Below are 8,051 nucleotides of genomic sequence, written 5' to 3'. Positions count from 1 at the left end.
AGCAGCTGCTGAAACGCCTTTTATTTCAGGGAAGTTCGCTGTCTTCTCTGGACTGACGTAGACTGCCTGATTCCACTGGTGGAAAACAAAACAAAAGAAACCTGAAGTCTGCTCCTCTGTCTGAGCTGATAAGATTTAAAAATGGGAATTGTCTTTCTCTGCCTTCTGCTGGCACCTCTCCTCTCTTGCCCTCCCTTCACCCACTCCTTTTCTGCACCACCTGGGGGGGGGGGGCATCCTGCATAACTGTCTCCTCAATACCTCAGGCAGCATCATCTCCTCTTCCTCCCCTAGATGTTGTGGAGGGAAGGCCACCGAAGTCTGATTTCCCCACCGACATCCCAGGTAAAAATTAACCATGGGAAACAAAGTGTCTTTTGTGAAGTCAAGTAAACTGTATTCAGTGATTAAGTTAATTTAAGTTTGCTGGTTTGAGATAGAAAATGGTTCTCCACATTAAAAAAAAAAAGAAAGAGACATGTATTCTACCTAGATTTGCTGAAGGTCAAATAAGCTCATGTTATGTCTGTTCCAACTTGTTAACAAAAGGATGACTTAAAGTGTTGCTTAATTTGGTCTGTCTCATAGTTTTCATGGGTAATTGTTGGGATAGCTTTGAATTTCCTTGATAACCTAAAACATTAAAGTTTTGATGGCATGATAAATTCAGATTGACCTCATTGGCTATCTAAGGAGATAAGAAGCTAAAGCACTAATTACTTGATGTATGTATGTGCTTTTGACTTATTGCAAAAAAACTGACGATTATTTGGAACTGTTGAAAAACATACTTTGTGCTTAATGGTTTGCCATCTAAAAAATTCTGATATAACAGAGTTCAAAATTGATTACTACTTAGTTTTCACTGGAGATTAAAGTTTACAGCAGTTAAAATTCTGCTAAATGTACTTAAGACTATTGGAAATAAAGAAAGCAATTCTGTATGAGGAAAGTAGGAGGTATTTAAGATAGGTATAAGGAATGGAAATATATTTTTGTTAAAGGAAAAAAAAAGTGAGTGATTTTGTCCTACATGAGACTGGTTATTTGGAGAACAATGGCTTGGGACAAAATCTAAATGCAAAAGAAAAGTTGTAGAAGGTTTGTGAAGGGTAATTTTTTTTCTTTTATAGTTTATTGTCAAGTTGGCTTCCATGTAACACCCAGTGCATATCCACACAAGTGCCCTCCTCCATGGCCATCAGCCCTCAGGTTGTTCTCAGTATTCAAGAGTCTCTCATGGCTTACCTCTTTTCCTCTCCCCCACTATTTCCCCCCTCCCCCTCCCCCGTAAGCCTCTGTTAAGTTTCTCCTGTTTCACATATGAGTGAGAACATATGGTATCTGTCCTTCTCTGCCTGACTTATTTCACTTAGCATGACACCTTCGAGTTTCATCCATGTTGCTACGAATGGCTGGATTTCATTCTTTCTCATTGCCATGTAGTACTCCATTGTATATATAAACCACATCTACTTGATCCATTCATCAGGTGATGGACATTTAGGCTCTTTCCATGTTTTGGCTATTGTTGACATTGCTGCTATGAACATTGAGGTACATGTGCTCCTATGCATCGGCATTTCTGTATCCCTTGGGTAAATCCCTAGCAGTGCTATTGCTGGGTCATAAGGGAATTCTATGGATAGTTTTTTTGAGGAACCTCCACACTGTTTTCCAGAGTGGCTGCACCAGTTTACATTCCCACCAACAGTGTGGGAGGATGCCCATCTCTCCACACTTTCACCAGCGTCTATAGTCTCTTGATTTGTTCATTTTAGTCACTCTGACTGGTGTGAGGTGGTATCTCAGTGTGGTTTTGATTTGTGTTCCCCTGATGATGAGTGATGTTGAGCATCATTTCATGTGCCTGTAGGCCATCTGAATGTCCTCTTTGGAGAAGTGTCTGTTCATGTCTTCTGCCCATTTCTTCACTGGGTTATTTGTTTTCTGGGTGTGGAGTTTGGTGAGTTCCTTGTAGATACTAGCCCTTTATCTGATATGTCATTTGCAACTATCTTTTCCCATTCTGTCAGTTGCCCACAAATGTACAGCCAATTAATTTTTGACAAAGCAGGAAAGAGTATCTGATGGAAAAAAGACTGCCTCTTTAGCAGGTGGTGCTGGCAGAACTGGACAGCAACATGTAGAAGAATGAAACTAGACCACTTTCTTACACCATAGACAAAAATTAACTCAAAATGGCTGAAGGACCTGAATGTGAGACAGGAAACCATCAAAACCCTCAAGGAGAAGGTAGGAATAAACCTCCTAGACCTCAACCGCAGCAACTTCCTACTCGACACATCCCCAAAGGCAAGGGAAATGAAAGAAAAACTGAACTCTTGGGACCTCAAGATAAAAAGATTCTGCACTGAAAAGGAAACAATCAAGGAATTTTATTTTATAAATGTGTTCTGTGTTTTTAGGGTTTGAGAAAAATGGAAAAGGTAAGGGTAGGTAAAAGTTCTTAAAAACTTGGGCATCGATAAGAGAAAAGCATAAGGAAGAGCAGATGGTCTGTAGAGGCCTATATTTTTAAAGAAAGTAAATTAGTAATAACTTAATTAGTAATAATTTAAATTAGTAATAACTTAATTAGTAAAAACTTCCAAAACAGAAAGTACCAAGCCTATATGGGCTTACTGTGAGTTTTACAACAAAATATTTAATGAAGAAATTTTACTGAGTATCTGCAATCTCTCCAGAAGATAGAAGCAGAGGGAATACTTCTGAATTCCTTCTGTGGCCAGCATCATCTTAACACCAGGCAAAGACATTACAAGAAAAGAAACTACAGATCAATATGTCTCATGAACACAGATTCAAAAATCCTCAACAAAATATTAGCAAATGAATTCAATAATGCATAAAAATAATTATATGCCATGACCAAGTGGGAATTAACCCAGGTATTCAAGGTTGGTTTTCTTATAAAACTGTTTTTGTTTGCAGATGACATGATCATCTATGTAGAAAATCCAAAAGAATTGTCAAAAACAAAAAACAACCAAAAACCTTGGAACTACTCAGTGATTATATCCAGGTTGTAGCATACAAGATTAATATGCAAAAGTCAGTTAGTTTTTTGTATATTGGCAATGAGCAAATGGGTATTCAATTAAAAATCAATTTGCCATTTGTATTTACACCCCCCAAAATGAAATATTCAGGTATAAATCTAACAAAATATATAGAATATCTATATAAGGAAAAGTACAAAACTGATGAAAGGAATCAAGAACTAAATAAATGGAGAGAGTCCATGACCATGGGCTGATGCAATGCAATGTTTTCAAAATGTCATTTCTTCTTGATATATATATAGATTTAATGCAATTCCATTAAAATACCAGCAATTAATTTCGTGGGTATCAACAAACTGATTCTAAAGTCCATATGAAGAGGCAACATACTCACAAAAGCCCATTCAATGTGGAAAAGAGCAAAGTTGGGGACACCTGGATAGCTTAGTTGGTTCTGACTTTTTATTTCCACTCAGGTCATGATCCCAGGGTTGTGGGATTGAGCCCTGTGTCAGGATCCACCCTGAGAATGGAATCTGCCTAAAATATTCTCTCTCTCTTTCTCTCTTTTTCTCTGTCCTTCTCGCTTTTCCCCATCCCTTGCTCATGCTCTCTCTCTCAAATAAAAAAAGAACAGGAACAAAGTTGGAGAACTGACAGTGTCCAACTCCAAGACTTTTCTATAAGGCTACAGTAAGATGGTGTGGTATTGGGAAAAGACAAGACAAATAGATTAGTGACACAGAATAGAAGGCCCAGAAATAGATGCATATGATCTTTGGAAAAGGAACAATGGTAATATAATGGAGCAGAGATAGTTTTTTCAACAAATGGTGCCAGAACAACTGGTCATTCACATGCAGAAAAGAATCTAAACACAGACTTTATACCCATTACAAAAACTAACCTAAAATGGATAATAGACCCAAATAGAAAATAGGAAACAATAAAATTAAAGACAAGAAGAAGAAAATCTCAATGACCTCAGGTGTGGCAGTGATTTTTAGATACATCAACAGCACAGTCCATAGAAGATGTGATAAGCTGCTAGCAGTCATGCTGTCTCTGTTTCCCTGTACCAAATACATTATTCTTTCTATGATCCAAGGTTATATAAAGTCCATGAGCGGGGAGAAGGCATGTGGTCTTTGGTCTACTTAACTTTTTCCCTTGTCCTGTATCAGCAGAGCTGGACCTAACCTCAGAAGCCACGAGGTGATAGAACATCTCAGGAGAGATTCTCCTTGTCTCTTGGTCTTTTGGACAAGACACTATTCAACCCACAGAATAAAGAAGTTTTAACCTCTAGTATTGTCGGGAGCCGCCATGTTTCCTGTTGCCTCAGGCAAGGATTATCACTCTCCGGGGAGTGAACCAGTAAATAAGATTTGCATCTGGAGGCTGGAGATTGCCATTTCCTGGTCAAAATAATTTTGGCGTCTGTCATGCTGGGCCAGACGTAGAGTGGCCAAGGTGCACAAAAGATCAAAACCGCATTTTGGATTATTCAGCGCTAGCTCTCCCTCCCCAGCATTGCTGAGGCAAGTCTGGGTGCTTCTTTTGATATGCATTTGACTCTGTTTACCTGACAACCGACCGGGGTCAGTTCCCCGCCCCAAATCGCTATTTAAGAGACAGTGTTTTCTGGGATTGAAAAAAAAGGAGAAGAAGAAGAATAAAGAAGCTAGAGGCTTGATCAGAAACGGTGTGTGCTGTCTTCACTCCCTGCGTCTCTCCCTACTGCCCTGTTTTTCTCTCCTTCCCTCAGGAAAAGAACCCGCGAGGTTTTTCCGCCCTGCTGGCTGGGGCGGAACACGACATAGTATATTTTTTGTGTCATAAATTCTCTTGCATATCTTCATGGGGGTATACATTTGGTCCTTTTCTCCCCCAATTTTCTCTGCAGAGAGAGAGGTTCTGTAAAGTGAGGGAGAACAAGAGGAGTCCCTTGAGTGCTTCCCAGCTGCAGCTAGATTTCTCCTAAAATACCTCAAATTAGTATGCTATTATGAGGATTGATTTCTCTTCTAGGACTACCCAATCTAATCTACATTAGAAGTGTCTACTCTTCCTACTGGCATTTGCCCCTTTTTTTTCTGGTTTGCATTTAAAAGGTACCTCATGGGGACACCTGAGTGGCTCAGTTGGTTAAGCTTCATTCTTCAGCTCAGGTCATGATCTCACAGTTGTTGGGTTTGTGCCCCATGTAGGGCTCTATGCTGACAGCTAGCTCAGAGCCTGGAGCCTGTCTTAGGATTCTGTATCTCCCTCTCGCTCTGACTCTCCTCTGCTCATGCTCACGCTTGCTCTCTCTCTTTCTCTCAAAAATAAATTTTAAAAAATATTTAAAAATTAAAAGGTCCCTCACCTTAACTGTACATAGCTCTGCTTAAGCTGCTTGATTAACTGAAGCTAGGATTTAAGTGTGTCTCCTTAATGCTCAAGTTTATTCTCTGATGATGGAACGGATGAATGCATAGACTCATTTTATGCCATCACACTGGTCTGACTTTTAGTTGTTTTACAAACTTGTAAGCAGAAAAGACCACAGGTATTGGCTTGAGATAGCTTAAGAAGAAGGGAGTTATTGGAAAACTCTTAGGAAGCTCATAGGGTTTGGGAGCTGGGAGACTCAGCCTTGGAACTCGGCAAGAATCAAGGGGCTGGGAGGGCATTAGAAATCCTGGCACTTATCCTAAAGTAGGAGAGTGAGGAGGGCATGCCATCCCCGCAGTGCACATCTTCCACAGTTTTCTGTTGTGTCTGACACTGGCTCAACAGTCTGAGCTCAAGACAGAGGATCGGACAACTCAGCTTGGCTCACATACCTGGCCCCTGGTCCTGTGAGTTAAGGAGGGCAAGGATCTGTTTCCTTCAGCTTCAGTAATGGAATGTGGTCATCTGGAATTACTTGCCCACCACGATCACACACAGTCTGGATGTATGAGTTTCAAAAGGAAACTTGCATGCTCTCAGGGCTGTCAAAACAAACAAATGCCAACCAGAACTGTGTTTTCAAATGGACCAGTTGAAATGTAGGAGAAAGGGATTGAGAGGTGAGGATGAGAGGAAGTAGGGAAGAAGGTAAAAACAATGGGAGTAGTTAAAAAAGCTGGAAACATTCACTCAAGAATATTATTTTTTGGCAATAGGTACATCAACATACAAATCATCATGACTTTGTGTGTGTGTGTGTGTGTGTGTGTGTGTGTGTGTGTGTGTGTAACGTGATCCTTAAAGCTGTCTGAAAGCTCAGTATGGAAAGCACAATCTTGTTGATGTAGAAGTGTAGTCACCCTCTTTCACCACCAGGGGGTGCTTTCTGTATAAATAGTATGCAATGGATTCTGGGGGTAATTCCCAAACACCCACTGTTTGCAGAGTGCTTTCATGTAATTCAGGGAATACTGAGCTGCTATTGGAGATGAAAAATGTGAGCTCAGAGGAGAGACACCTAATAAAACTGTCCAGATTGGGAGGCCAAGGGTTCCTAATAACAGCTCTGGCTTGGGCACAAGGAATTGATAGAAATTCAAAGGGGAATTCAATTTAAGATAGGACCACAAAAAGGTAGAGAGGCTTGAGAAGGGATAGTGCCTTCTAGGAATCACAAGTGGTGGGATGGGAATGGAGAGAGGGAGAGTATTATAGGTAGAGGAAACAGAATAAACAAAGGTGTCCAAAATGTGTTCATAAGTTGAGATTCAATTATGGATATTTGTTTATCTTGTTATCTGACTCATCTCCTTTTTGCATCCCATGACCTGAACTTGATTGAACAAGTGAGCTATCTGTTTAGAATAATTACTCTGAACCTGTCCCCTGGAATTTCCTCTGCTTTCCTTAGCCAATTCTTGTTTTCCAGCTTCCTCATATGTCCTTCCTTTCTTTTTCTGTGCTAGAGCTGTATTAGAAGAGACTTATTGCAAAACAAGTGTTATATTCAAATACACAGAACCTCAAATGCTTATGGAACACCTACACTGTATATATGTAGAATAAAGAAAACCTATACCCTACAGTACTGATGTATTCAATCTGCTTATATATTCTTCAGTGATTCTAGCAATTATTATTGTGTCCATATGACATGTCAAATATTGTTAGCACTTTACATATCTTATCTCATTTAATCCCTAGTATAACATGGAGATGCATGATTCTCATTTTACTGATGATGAAACTAAGAATCAGAGAAATTAAGTCTCTTGCCCAAGATTTTCAGAATAGAAACTTAAGGGCCTAGGACTTAATTTTCCATTAAATATGACCATGTCTGGCTTCTTTATATCATGCAGGTCTCTGTTCAAATGTTACGTGAGAGAAGACCTTCCAAGTAGCCTCCTCACTCGGTGTCCAATTGTCCTGCCTTATTTTTCTTCGTAGTACTTACTATTACATTGTTTATATTTTATTATTTGTATCTCCCACTAGACTATGATTCTTGTAAGTGTGAGTCTCGGCTATATTACTTACTGTTTATTATAACACTATGCATAATATAGCCTGGACATAATAAGGAGCTCAACAAATTTTTTTGGAAGGATTCACTTTCAAACCCAAACTCTTAGCCACTGTTCTGTGTAGTGTTTCTAACAGCTTAAGAAGATTTCATTTTTATTTTTTTATTTTTTTAATAGTTTATTTTCAGACTGGTTTCCATAATACACCCAGTGCTTCTCCCCACAAGTGCCCCCCACCATGACCATCACCCCCTTCCCTCCCTCCGCCTCCCCCTTCAGTCCATGGTTCATTTTCAGTATTCAATAATCTTTCATGGTTTGTGTCCCTCACTCTCCCCAGCTCTCTTTCCCCCTTCCTCTGTCTATGGTCCTCTGTTAGGTTTCTCCTGTTGGACCTATGAGTGCAAACATATGGTATCTATTCTTCTCTGCCTGATTTATTTCACTTAGCATGACACCCTCAAGGTCCATCCACTTTGCTACAAATGGCCATATTTCATCCTTTCTCATTGCCATGTAATACTCCATTGTATATATATATATATATATATATATATATATA

The sequence above is a fragment of the Suricata suricatta genome, chromosome 11 (genome assembly GCF_006229205.1).
Source record: "Suricata suricatta isolate VVHF042 chromosome 11, meerkat_22Aug2017_6uvM2_HiC, whole genome shotgun sequence".
Classification (NCBI taxonomy): Eukaryota; Metazoa; Chordata; class Mammalia; order Carnivora; family Herpestidae; genus Suricata; species Suricata suricatta.
The sequence above is the reverse complement of the archived record's forward strand: the minus strand, read 5'-3'. Positions refer to the sequence as shown.